The sequence below is a fragment of the Amblyomma maculatum genome, chromosome 4 (genome assembly GCF_055883805.1).
Source record: "Amblyomma maculatum isolate TAMU_Amacu chromosome 4, ASM5588380v1, whole genome shotgun sequence".
In the NCBI taxonomy this organism is placed as follows: domain Eukaryota; kingdom Metazoa; phylum Arthropoda; class Arachnida; order Ixodida; family Ixodidae; genus Amblyomma; species Amblyomma maculatum.
Window position 1 is genome coordinate 94,863,853 of NC_139347.1, and position 14,692 is coordinate 94,878,544.

Genomic DNA, 14,692 nt, shown 5'->3' on the forward strand with positions numbered 1-14,692 from the left:
CACAATTAGTGTGTAACGATCTGTTCGGTTTTCTATTCCGCAATTCCACGCGCGTCATCAAGCCGTTTCGTGCAATCCGAATTTCCGCCGACGCTATGGACTGGAATTTTGGCAGAGCAGTCCGTTACTGGATTAAGATGTGTTCAGAGCTCATTCTTTCGGTCGAGCTTCGCGCGGTCGGTATACCGACGTAGGCCGTCGGCGTATCTGTGGAGGACGACATAGCAATTAACAAAACAGCTCGATAGATGACAGAGGTGTAGCTGGGAGATGGGGAGGGGGAAATGAGACGAAAGGGTATCTCAGCGCCAGATCATCCCCCGAAAATGTCTCAGTGCTGCATCCCCCCTTTCCCCACCTACTGTATTTTCTTTTCGCTCATGTTGTTTGCATAGCGCATAATAGAATGTAAAAACAAAATTAAGAACAGTGCGATTTGTTGACAAAAATGCTCATGTTAATAACCAAGGGGGGCCTGTTACACTCATCAGCACGTCGCTCCACGTTGCCAGCGTCAGGGATACCTCATCGACAGTGCCGTGGCGATATTGGTGTTAATTTGAGAGCCGACGGTACGATTCGTGATATTCGTTTTCTTTCTACGCACCCTGAATTTTCGGAATACTTGACTAGCGTGGTTCTCAAACTTCGACGCAACTTGCGCTGATTACGCCGGCAATTCCGCGCTACGGGAGGAGTCATTTTGGTTGCCATTACTTCCGGTTCCGGCATTTCCGCTTTCAAATTAGTCGAGGTCAGGGAGATAGCGACACACTCGATAAAGAGGCAAACGCGAAATACGGACCCAGCAACTTATTCCAACGACTCAGCCAGAGATCAGCTGCAGTGGGCGCGTGTTTAGCCTTTTCGTAAGAGTAGCGTTGGACGGGACGAAGCCAGTTCTAATAGAGTTATGCGATCTGGGGTCTACACTGGCGGACGTTGCGCCGGGCATAGATTCGAACGCTTTGGGATACGTGTACGTGTAGAGTCGATTCCGGCTGCTCTACTCGCGCGAGGCGGAAGTATGTCGGAGACTGTTGCTCTTGCTTCGAGCCGCGAACTTCACTCCTGATTGGCTCAGTTGGTGTGTTTGTTTAACGAGGCTATTTGAAATGTCTGGGGGGATCTGTAGACGATAAAGAGCGAGATGCAATAAACGATGAGTAACACTGTTCGTCGGGATTCTAACGAAATCCCCAAGGTAAGCGTTAGACGTAGACAGCTGTAACAACAACGGTTTCGAATCAGCATTTGAACTATGTGAAAATGCTTGAGTTCTTTTTCGCTCCGTACCGAGATCATAATAAGTTTCAGAGCAGCCTCGCTAATAGCCTCTCTTTGTTTATTTTTATTTTACTGTGCTGCTTCATTGCGGTTTCAATAAATCATCTCAATTTCATGCTTAACGGTGTGCGTTTGTCTGTGCAATGCGGAAAGGGGGGAGTGAGTGAGCTGGCTTTATTTTGGCACTTTAGAACTGAGTTCAAAGACAGTACCCGTGTTGACACCAGACAACATTTTGGAGCAAAATGATAATTCCACAGACAAGTGCTGCACCGCGGGTACCCCAATAGTGATGGCACAAGTGTCTTCAACAAAGTTAAAGTAACTTCTTTATCAAGATTGACGGAACTTTATTGCAGATCAAGCAGCCTCATCAACGTATTTGACGGAGAGCAAAGTTTCCATTATCAATATCAGACTTTACGCCGCATGTGGTGTAAGAAATAAAAAAAATGGGAAGGATGAGTCAAGATTTTTATCAACTCAGTTCAGCGAAATTGGTCAATGCCTTGTTCGTAGTACCTTTGTTCTTTTTCCATATGCACTGACCAAAGATATCGCCGCCATGCTCTTTTTCACCAATGTTATTAGTAGAAAACTTTAATGCAGACCGTCAGCAAAGGCAAGCCATCATACCTCTCATGCACAAAAACATCCGCTTGTCAAACTGGTAAGGCCTCTAACAGCTTGTTGTAACCTCGAAAAACGTATGCATACATCTTCTATTTCGGAATCATACTGGTCAAAACCTCGAACGCACCATGTGCCATTTCTCTTATCACAAGGCGTGCTTCATAACTACATTTCAAAGGCTGGAAAATAATGCTACTTGTGCAGGAAGCTTATTAGCAAAATAATTAACTGCTGCAAAACTGCTTACATACATACGCGTCTCACCCTAATTATTTTAACGGCTAAACGACAAACTGAAATTTGCGAGAGCTAATCGTAGCTCTCGATGAACGCAGCTTTACATAGCGGTAACACCCAAGCCGCTTTTTTTCTTCTTACCAGAGCACCAACTTTCCGGTAGAAAAAAAAAAGTTTCGTGAGTAATTGCCATTTGATCACCGCCACAAAACTAGGAACAAAAAAAAGATTACCCTTTGCTTTACTCCATTTCACTCTTTGTTGGCTTCCTTGAAATTTATATAGACTCGAAGCCACTAACTGACCACTTTTCAGTACCACATCGTTGCAGCTTAACAGGAGTGCGTGCGTTATTAACATCATTTCTTTACCGTTCTGCATGTTCCATGAGTGAAAGGCCTCTCGACCATGCAGCACCTATTCCTCAGATATATATGGAAAACAGCCGCTTCTTGTCATTCGCCCTTCCGCCGGACAATAGGCAACCAAAAGCACCGGATTAAACTAGAACAGGGAGCAAAATGAACAGGTTCAAAAGGCGTGCTAGACAATTTTGCTACTGCAGCGTGGTCTCCGGGCACGTCGAACGACACGCTTCTTTTTCTCGTCGAAACACACGCACGTTTCCTCTACAGACCGCTAATTATCGGCAGGAGAGGTGCCACGGTGTGGGGAAGACGGTTATGGCTGAAAGGGGATTCTTGGTGAACCGCTTTTCTTATTCACTTTTGTCGGCGGGCAGCTTCGATCTCATCCTGCACTCTGGGCCAGAACGGAAATTTCCAGGGGTAATGGGAGAAAATGACGCAGAGGACAAGAAACGGCACAGAAAGAACGACAGGAGGAGGCCACCGCCCACGGCTTCGCAAAGCAAGCGTTCATTGACCCGGCCAATTGGCTCTGCCCTTGTCATTTAAATGAGCGTGGTGGTCGCCGATTCCAGTACCGGGCACTCAGTTCCTTCTTTGTGGTCGAGAACGCCACGCCACTTGTCACATCTATGAGAAGAGCCACCATTCGATCGCAAGCCAGCCGCGCCAAATAGCGCCCATTCACTTGTCCAGTAGCGTAGCTAGTAAAGCTAGATTAGCAGTGGTGTACCAGGAACTAGCGGGCATGAAATGAGATATCATAGGGCATAGGGAGGTATGGAGGCCAAATGAGACATATACTTAACTAAACGGCGGCTATGTGTCGTGTTATTGTTGTTTAGCGGAGAGACGAGAATTCAGAGTACGGTTCCCTATCCATCAGGATTATAGCTGGTGACTAAAATGAATCCCATAACGTTATGAGAGGATGGCAGGCATCGTGATTAAACCTAATGAGCAGTATAAACTCAAGGTTGTACAGGTCTGCGCACCTACGTGTAGTCATGATGACCACGCTGTTGAAAGCTGCTACGAAGATGTATAATCGGCAATACGGAATGAAAGGACGCAATATACTGTACTAATGGGCGACTGCAATGCCAAAGTAGGGAAAAAGCAGGCAGAAGATCAGGCAGTGGTGACCATGGCTTTGGTTCTAGGCATAGCAGTTCTAGGCATAGCAGAGGGGAGTAATTAGTTGACTTTACAAAGCTAAATAATTTACGAATCATGAATACCTTCATCAGCAAACGAAAGAACCGGAAGTGGACATGGGAAAAGCCCCTGTCGGGAGACTAAAAATGAAATATACTTCATACTGTGTTCTCACCCGGTCATTATTCAGGTTGTAGAGGTTAGCGGTAAGAGTGGTAAGGTCTCGAATTAGTTTAAATCTGAACAGGGAATGAAACAGATTAGTAAGAAAGAAGTCCATCAACGGATTAGCGCTGAGTGGGAAGATATGACTCAAGATCTGGTGACAGAATAAATATTGAGCTTTAACCAAGGATGATGACATAACTGTAGAAGCAATGAACGATAACTTCGGAGATGTTATCGTAGAAGTAGGCTGCCGGATAGTTAAACAGGATACCGGTAAATTGTTTAAGCGGCCGAGACATTTCATTAAAAAAAGCAAAATATGAAATCATCTGCTCTAAAAAACACGATAGAACTGGCAGAGCTATCGGGCAGTCAGTATGCGCAAATTGTCCGACGTAAGGACGTATACTACGAAGAAAATCCCATGGCTTCACTTCATAATTTTCCTATAAGCCACGCTGAATCCTCTACGATGAAAACATTCCCGGCGCTTTGACTCCCTCTTCTCGCATTTGCATAGCATTTTAAGGCAATGCCTCCCTAGCCCTGATACGTGAATATCCATCTGTGGTCGGCGTTGTGAACATTCGATGGTACCCATGAAGTTTAGCGTCTCAAAAGTTGTAAAGCCGCCGAAACGGCTAGTGGGGCGGCGGCATGTAAAACAGTTAACCCTGGGGGGGGGGGAGCCCTCCCCAATTCTCGCCTCTCACACTCGATTTGCTCATACGCATTCACTAGCGGGCGTCAACGTGGCGCAATGTTTCCCTTCTTCTCCAGTTTACATTTGACAAGGATCAGGAAGTCTAGTTTGCGAGAATGCTTTGAACCAACGACATATGTTCCCCTGACTACATGCCTTCATTGCCTGACGGCTCCACGTGACCTAAACCATTGGGTGCTGTCAGAGAACAAAGCGCGGAGAGGGCGCAATCTGAGAAACAGAGGGAGTACACAGAACAGAAAGCTACCCATCACGTGGTAACGCGCGCCAGGAAACAGCGGTAGCACGTCGCACAAGTGATCATTCACCACATACATATGCGTGTGAGTACGTACTAAGTGTCGTCTGACTTTTTGAGAGGAGCAAAGGTATCCAACGGGCGCAGATGTGATTTTTTTAAGTAACTGCAGTGACGTCATCGCCACAAGGGGAAAACCATCATATCCTGTTGTTCCACAAACTGAGCCTCTGGCTGACTACTGTGTAAAATGCAAGCATCAAAACAGATTATGACAGAAATGTATTGTTGAATGAAAACCGAAACAGAAAAAGTAGGAAGTCGGCTGTGTTTATAGACGATGTGACAGCCCACGAAGAAACAAATTTGGTAGGGGCTGTTAAAGGGGACGGTCGTCAACTCTTTTTGCTGCGCTACGGGAACAGCCCAGCGTCCCAATATGGCAGCCCATTCAACGCTTTGTAAAATTGTGTATATATATAAAATTACGTTGCAGCCTATCAATTTTTTGTTCAATAGGCTTTCTTTTTTGGAGATCAGGTATTGGTATTAGACATTCCACCCAAATGACATACGCACTTGCTTTCCGCCAAACATCAAGCTAAAGAAACATGAAGGCTAACCTCCACATGGAATGCGTGTATAATATCGTTGTGCTATGATTTCATGTTCACGGACCAATTTAAGGGGAGGCAGATGGCTTCCAAAGTTTGTTACTACGTCTTCCATCTCTGCTTTAATTCCGCTAATGGCGCTGCCAAAAAGGTCTCAAGCAGGCATCAAACACCCATAAGAAGTGCGCAAGGAAAACTTGAATCTGCAGAAACAAACGCTACCACCACATAGGGTTATCAAAGAATGAAATCAGAGCGCTATAAACAAAATATGACGAATGGTATTGAGTGACTCGTAAATGATATTCACTTGTTGCGTATCAGACGAGTCTGTTCCTTCCCATGACATGTTCACCTCTCCAGGGCAGACGCATTTGGTCAAGAAAGGTGAGCAGGAAAGCAAAATCATGCGAAACAACATAATATGCCAACGAGAAATGTAGCCAAGAGATTAAACGTTACTTCAATTAGAAGATAAAAAAAAATGGCTTCAAATATTTGCTGCTAGCATAAACTTTAAAAGCTCCCATCAGTAGAGATTTCTGACCCAATTTTCAAGAAATATTCAATATTTCCACATATCGGAATAAAGATGACATTTTGTGGCGTGATACAGAACAAAGGTCGCGGGATGTCTCAGTATAAGCATTATAGGTGTAAGGAAAATATAAGAGTGCAAGCAGCGTAATCTGACAGCATCAACATGATTATTTCGCCTATCATTAGCACCTATCTAACAAATAATGAATGTAATAATCGGCCAGCCTTGTGAACCAACCTGTTATATGAAAAAGGCATGTTCTCTGCATTGTAACATGAGTAAACTTGTCGAAAGCGCAATTTATTCTACTCGAATGAGACCACTGAAGGATGGCTTGGAAAGAGAGTGCTAACACTCGTAACCTGGTCGACCGACGTGGCTGCTGTGAAGTGGTGTCGGCAACCCAAAATTATTTTTCGTTTCACTTGATGTTAACGAAATAAATCGTATCTGCCCTCAATACCCAAGCAGGTCAGCAATCAAGATATGAAGCCGTAAACATAAAACACACCAAGAAATCAAGAACACGTTGAAGAGGTCGTCACCAGCTCCAATCTTCCGGGGAGGGAAATCGGTGACGTCCCTTCAAGCGCACTTACAGCCGCGTCTTCGACTTGCGCAGAAGGGGCGCTTTGACTTTACAGAAGAAAGCGACTGAGCAGATGCCAGAAGCCAGAAAGCAGGAGGCGCACACAAAGAGAAACCCGTTTTCCCATACAAAGAAGTGCAAGCAATCCAAGGACTAATGCACAGACATAAAGAAGGGTCGTAGCGAAATCCGCTTCTTAAGCCGACAAATTCGTATAACGAGGGAGCGGAAGTCGTGATCCTTCGTCTTTCCTGCGCTGGGAAGATCCTAACTAAATCCAATAACTGCGCGGAAATGCCGCCGGGCGTAATCGGAACCGCTTCCGAAAGTTATCCCCGCGCCAGAGAGTGCTTCAACTGTTTGGCGCGAACTCATTATTTCTACAGTTCGTGCGCTTTTTCCCAGCAGCTTATTGTCATTTTCTTCCGAACAACACCGCACGCTACCATCAGCAGCAGCTTTCGAAATCTCTTGGTCGCCCTTACATTTTTTCGCGTCGACTCGGCACACTCACACCCTTCCCATTCGCTTGCTGTTCGCTTATTCGGAATTCAGCGAGTTTCTTGCACAACATTTTGCGAAGAACAGTTTTTTTGCGTTCATTATTACCTCAGTCTGCATTGCTTTTCCCCGTTCTCTGATGTAATTGCGCAGTGTTTAACACCTAAGCCATCCTTACGTTCTCGCTTCAGTCTAGCGCACAACAGTGCTCAGTGTTCATTGATGGGTCTTCACTAGCTTTTCTGCAGCTTTTGAATCGAAGAATCAAAGTTTTTGCCAATGATAAAGTTAGTTTCCTGGCAGATTAGAAATCAGGTATGCGTCCGCAATAGCGGCTCAGTACGTTCAATGAATGATGGCGATATTTCAGCAAAGCACGGAAACCTGTTTTGTTTTTGTTTTGTTTTGTGTAACGGTAATTCTGTCTTTATTTAAAGTCGCGTAATTTACAAAATAAGACCATACTGCAGGTCTTTGCTTCTACATTTACAAGCTCATGTGCTGGTGTGGAGTTCGCTCCACTGCAATAATCGCATTCTTGTTTTCCATATATAGTCTGTACTCTAAGCTACACGTGCAAATTTATCTTGATTCATGCAGGCTATGTGTATATACGCTATAAAAGCCAGGTAAGAGTTTAAAGGCTCCTGCCTGTTTTATTATATTGCATCCGCAGATTGAGATCTCCGCGTCTCCTTTCATGCATAGGATCGGAGATGTGTTTGGTTCCCAGCGCTAGTATGCACACAGTCTAATATGAGACGCATCAGCGGCTGTGTATAGGACTCGCACACTAACGCTACTCTACCGAATGTGCGCCCATCATTGAAAAAAGTATACTGACGCAAAAATAGATGTAAAACGTACTTATTTGTGCAAGACTACGTTTATGACAATATGATTCGGAACAAAGCATTGTAGGCAGCTCGCTTGGTCTAGAATAAACAAATGTATGTTATCATCGACCCCGAATGCAAATTGTTTCATAAGCAGAAAAGCGAAAACTTCTTATATAGCTAGGCCACTAATTTTCCCCCAAGTTTCATTGCAGACCAAGCGACGCAGGCAGATGAATGAGTCCACTCTGCACTGTTGCTTAAAGGGAGCGTTCCTAAACCATTCCCATCAGCATTCAACTCTACCTCGCTGACTTCAGCGAAGGTAGCGTTCTAAGCACGAAGCTTTTACTGGCTTTTGCGCGATAGCATAAGGGCCCCGTATCCGCGCTGTCAGCGTAGGTGTTGTCGCAGTTGTTAAGCGAAAGTCAGTAGGAACCAAACAAACAAAAAATATTATAGGGGTGAACCTAAGCCTCCTTACGTGCGGAAATGCGAATGACAAGAAGAGTTAAGGACTCGCTCTCATGAATTCGACGTAGAGTAGTGGTTTATGCGCTCGGCTGGGGAACGGTAGGATGTTGACTTAATTCTTGGTTACACACTCATGCCGGTAAAGCGTGACGTATCCTGGTGACGTACTGTGCCGGCCGGCATGCTTGGCGCACGCAACTGTGAGGCACAGAATGATTTCGCATTAATAGAACGTTTCCAGGCGTACCAAATTTAATTGGATAAACGCACATAATTTCTGATCCGAAATGCTACGCCACTGATCTTTGTCCTTCGTTACGGGTGCTGTCATATCATTCCGTTTATAGTTTAGCATCATGGAAAAAGCAAAGCTTATGAAGGCCCTCCCAATCCGAGCTGCATAGCAACAATTGTTGCGACAATCATGTGTTTTCGCAATAACTTGGATTCCTAGGTACTGTTTGTCTCGCGCGTCGTCTGCATCACCCATTTCGACTGCGTTGTAGACAGAGCCGGCAGGGTAGAGTTGGCAATACGCATTTTTATACAATATCTGCGTTTCACGGATGGCACGAGGCGTTGGAGGCCTACAGTAAGCGCTACCGGCTTCACTGCAGCGCGTTTGCTTATTCATCACGCCGTCCTGAACGGGCTTGAAAACCTGCGACATCTGACTGCCAAGCACAACTGCTTTTGACTGCTCGCGTTTTGACTGCTCGCATGTGATCTTTGCGAAGCTAGCGACGCATGCGTAAACGTGCTGAAACCATGAAAATTCTGCAGACTTCTGGCCTCGTAAACGAGGGGGAGTACTCACGTCAGGCTTAAAAAAAGAAGTCAAGTTAGAAGCTAGTTTACAATTGTGATTCAAACAAACGACATGTGAACTGCTGATTCTATGCTGTTAATTTTAACAGCATGTGTCTACCGAGAAATGACGCAGTTACTGCGGTTAGGGCGTTCGATTTCTGTGCACGAGGATGCGGGATCGAATACCAATTTTAGCGAAGTGAAACCGTTAAGCTGCTTGGTTTTGATTTGATTCGGCTTATGTTTCGGCATGGGCAGACATGGTTTTGAAGCGATTAAATTGCCGAGACAATGAAGCCGGTCTCAACGGCCGCTTTTCAGTTGAGGCGAAAAGCCAGGCGCCTGGCTGTGCGATGTCAGTGCACGTTAAGAACACCAGGTGGTCGAAATCTCCGGCTCCAGCAACTGTGGGGTCTTTCACAGCCTTAATCGCTTTGGGAGGTTAAACCCCATAAAGCAAATCAAACCAGTGCCACCCTTTTATCCCCAGACCAACTTAAACACAAAATATAAAAAAGTGACGCCGGGGTGGTGCAGTGGTAAGACGCCCGACCCATGTCCGGAATTCCCGGGTTCGAACCCGACCTCGGCGGCTGCGTTTCGATGGAGGCGAAACGAAGTAGCGTCCGTGTGTTGTGCGATGTCAGCGCACGTTAAAGATCCCCAGGTGGTCGAAATTACTCCGTAGCTCTCCACAAGCTCCCCTTTCTCTCTTTCCCCTTTCACTCCCACCTTCATCCCTTCCCTTATGGCGCCGTTCAGGTGTCCACAGAGTAAGTGTGACAGATACTGCGCCTTTCCCTTCCTGTGAACCAATTAATATTATTGTTATTATTATTATTATTATCAAAAAAAGAAAAGGTGGCGTTAAAGGCGCTATACGTGTCCACTGAACGCGAAGGTTAAGCGCCACCTAATTTTTTTTCTGTGCCCTAGGCATAAACGTACCTTCATTTCACTGGCCCGTCCGCAGTGGTGCAGGGGTTTAGGTGCCCGACTACTGTGCCGCAGTACCTATTTTTGGACTCAACCGCCGGCGGCTGCGTTTCGACAGAGTCGAAACGGAATGGCGTTCGTGTGCTGTGTCATGTCAGTGCGGAAACAAAGATTCCCAGATGGCCCGGATTACTCCGTATCCCTTGGCTACCAGCTCCTCTTTCTCGCTTTCCGCTTTCCCTTCCAACTTTCTCCCTACCCTTTCGGCGCGGTTCAGGTGTTCACGAAAAACAATTTTGGCAGATACAGCGCTTTTCCTTTCCTGTAAACTATTAACTATGATTATTATCATTATTTTATTGGATAGGCTCATTCTTCCTTTCATGAAAATGGGGTAACAATCGATAATATTCTTGTCACCGCAAGCTCCTCTTCCTTGAAGTATGGTCAAATAGCTGGCACAGCTCTTACCGCATAGCAATCATCATGAAATAAAAAAGGGGAGGGGAATAAACGATATGCATTGTCCTTGCTTTCTCCTTAATGATTCCATTCAGCATTGTGAATGTGACCGGTATAATTGGGCTTATATTAATAAGCAGCGCGAACACGAAGACAAAGGACAAGATAAAAGAAAGCCACAGTACAAGCGCTGACTCACAACTATGCCTAAGCCCTTTACTCCAAGGCCCAGAAAAAACAAACATGAAGAAAACGAAACAGTCACGTGAAGAAACTCCTGGGTTCACCTGCTGCACAAAAAATTACTTAAAAAATACACCTCTTTGCTTGAAAGAGCAAGAGAAATCTTGCTGGCACACTTATTGTCCGTTGAAATAAAATATGATTCCACTATCTCTCTCGTCATCTTCTCTTTGTGGCGATACAAAATCCTAACCTTGTCAAACTTAGTAGTGCACTTCTTCTCCTTCTTCATTATTTCACATGAGTGGCAATGTGATACCTACGCGTTTCGACTCTGTAGATGAAGCGGAAGGCAGTGACTTTTGTGTCGGTGTTGCGTGCTGAGTGCGCGCCTAGATAGATTTGAACGAGCAAAGGGCAGTTTAGTGTCTCGTGTGGAGTATTTAGAAAATGAAGTAGGTTTGTTAAGGGCAGAATATCAGAAACTGCTAGGACAGCTTCCTCAAATGGAAAAACAAATGGCCGACTTTGTCCTTGGAACCAAAGAGGACGGACATTCCAGTGCGGGCCACGTGACTGGGACCAGCACTGGCATGGAAGGCGTAAGCAAAGTAGATCAGGCGGATTTTGTTCTTGGAAACAACGAGGACGAACACTCCAGTGCGGGCCACGTGGCTGGAACCATCACTGGCATGGAAGGCATAAGCAAAGTAGGCCAGGAGGATGATTACACGGATTCTAACGGGAAGCTAATGATAGATTTCTGTGAGCTACACGACCTAGTTATAGTAAATAGAGAAACAAAATGCGAAGGACAAATCACTTGGGAATTCCGCAACAGGCAGACGACCATTGACTACTGTCTAATGTCGCAAGGAATTTACAGCAAGGTCACAAAAATGGAAATAGACGAAGAAATGGAGTGTAGTCTGGGAAGTGATCATAAACGTATTAGTCTGCAGATGGGGCCCTTGATGAAAAGAGAAATGAACTTAGACAAAAAGTAAACGCAAAATTAAACGACGATCAAATAGCGCAGATAGCAGCAGACATAGAGGAAGCAATAGAGAAAAGCCACATGGAAGACTGGGATTATTAACAGGTAGAACTACTCATAAGGAGGAAAATTAAGGACGTTAAAGTAGCAAACCTCTGTACTGGAAAGAGGAAGCCATGGAGCTGGTGGAATAAGGAAATCAGGGAAGCCATTGAACAACGACGGGCTGCTTCAAGGGAACACCGAAAGGCAAAGAAAGCACAGCTATCTCAGGAGGAAATCGACCAAAAATGGGAATCATATCGACAACAGAAACTTGATGTACAGGCCCTCGTCCAAAGTAAAATAAAGCAGTCCACCGATCACTGGATGGCTGACATACACGATGCCTCTAGAGGCGGAACAAAAACATTCTGGAAACATATAAGCTGGCTAGGTAAAGAGAATAAAAAAAAGCAGGGCTGGATTCAATATAACGAGGGAAATTGTTTAAAGGGAGACAACGCAGTGAACTACTATACATCAGTTATACTCTTATCTGTAAACACCATGATTTGCTTTCTGAAATAGATCAAGGGCTCCAAACACGATTGAAAAAGAAACCCAGCAGCCGGTTTACTTTCGGCAAAGTGGGTACATATCCAGTATGCGTAACTTTTCGACTCGGGAGGGTAAAACCCTCCACGTATGTATTGCTGTTCGTGTTGATATTTTATGCGAAGCATATTAACGTAGGTTTCGGGCCTTCGCGCGACGCCCGGCGGTGGCCACCATTGACCCTAAAGTGGGGTCACGTGACATGACGTCACGTGATGACGTCACACCGGCTGCAGATGGGGCCTCATATCGAGCCGTCGATCGCCTCCCGGCGGTGGCCACCATTGACCTTGAAGTGAGATCACATTATGTGACGTCACGTGATGACGTCACACCGGCTGCAGATGGGGCCTCATATCGCGCCGGCGGACGTCGCCCGGCGGAGGCCTCCACGCTTCGGTTCGCGCCGTCGCGCGCGACGCGGCGGCGGCGCCACCATCGCTGCATCGCGTGATATGTGACGTCACGCCAGGGATGAAGCGGCGCGCGCCCGCCGTTGCGTCAGTCTCTGTGCCCGAAACCGCGCCAGCGTCTTTGCGCCGGGCGTGTATGCGGTCAAGATGCCTACGACGATTAGCCTAAAACCACGTCTCCGTTACTTAGCCCCATCCACACTGAGGCAGCTGCTTAACATGCTTCGCATCCACTGGGCTTAACCTTGATAAGCCTCCATTTTTTTTATATCTTTTTGATTTATTGATTAAATGTTCCGATTTATAAGATGAGCATTCTAAGCCAATTTTTACGTCCACTCCACTATCTTATCTGCTGCTTGCTGCACTGAGTCCTCAATTGTGCAGGCCTGACCCTTGGTTGTCAATAAGGTAATATCGCTAGCATAAAAGAGTTCTTTAGGATCGATTTACTCTGATTTGCTGGCCATATTTCATTAAAGTAGTATTGAAGAGAAATGGAGACAGTACTGGGAGCCTTACGGGGAGCCACTGTCCCGTAGTGCGAATTTGTTAGCATGAATAGATTCTAATTGAATTCCTGCTGTCCTATCTGTTAGGAAGGCCGAATGTAATCATACAGCCTGACGCCCACTTGCGGCTCAGATAAGGCATCCATAATAGCTTTCTGGTTTACGTCAACAAACGCTTTTGTGAGGTCAAGAGCCAATATGACTCGTAGCCCGTTATTCATTTCAGGTGCCTAGATTTCATGCTTAATCCTTATCATTGTGTCCTGTGTAACAAAAGGGGTGTAAATTCCAACCTAGTGTGGGAAGTTTAGATCCAACTCGACCATGTATGATTGAAGCATTGCCAAGGCTACGTGCCCGAATTATTTGCCTAGGCAACAGGTGAAGGATACCGGTGTCCGGTTTTTCTATTGAAAGATTTTCCCCGGATTCGAAATAAACTTTACATTGGCATACTTCCACGTTCCCGCTAATGATCCGTTATCCCAACATTCGTTGGCGAAGCTGGTAAGTTGGCAAATGAAGTTTTGCTGTAGGTTTCTCAGCATAGTATTTGTGATCCCGTCCGCGCTGGGTGTCGAGGTAGTGCAGATGTTATGAAGTGCTGCTCAGACTTCCCCCTCCGTTATCTCGGAGTTGATGTGAGGGTTCGGATTGCCTTTATAGGATTCTTTGTTGAAGAGATGTTGAAATAACGAGCCTTAAAAACATTAATAGATTTCTCGTTCGTGAGGTCATACACATGATGGATTCTTGGAATTTCCTGCTCATTAACTCCTTTGTTGTGACGCTTGTTCCTTTTTAGAGCAGAGCTAGCGGTAATAAGAATTAAATTTTTCATTATCGGCGCTTATTGAGCTTACGTCCTCACATGCCTGCAAACAACGGAGGATGAGGAGGAATGGTCCATATTTCTAGTTGAAGGGAGGGAAGGAAGCTCATGCCACTGCAAGTCAATAAGGACGGGAGAAAGCAGAACGGAAAGAAGAAGAAAAGCCGACAAGAAATCAGAAAATAGTAAAAAAATAATTTTCGGAGGTCACTTGGCTTCATCTTAAGGATATGACTTAATAGTGGTAACAGGTCCCCTTCAGCAGGCTGGGGTCTCCCCTTACCTCGCTTGTGGGGAGCAGATTAGATTTTAATTAGACTTCGTTTTTTGTTATTTTTCTCTTAACACAAAGACACAAACAAGTTAAAAGAAGGTGGCTCGATGGTCTGAGACTAACATGTCGAGCCGGCGAGCCAAAGGGCGCAGTTTTGACTCCAGTGTAATTACTTGAATGTTCTTACCAATAATTTCATTTTTTACATCTTACCAGGACGTTGCAGTCAGGTTCAGAACTTATAATGTATAATGACAAAATATATTTTTGTTGACTTTCCATTCTGTGTGACGTCACGACCTACTAGA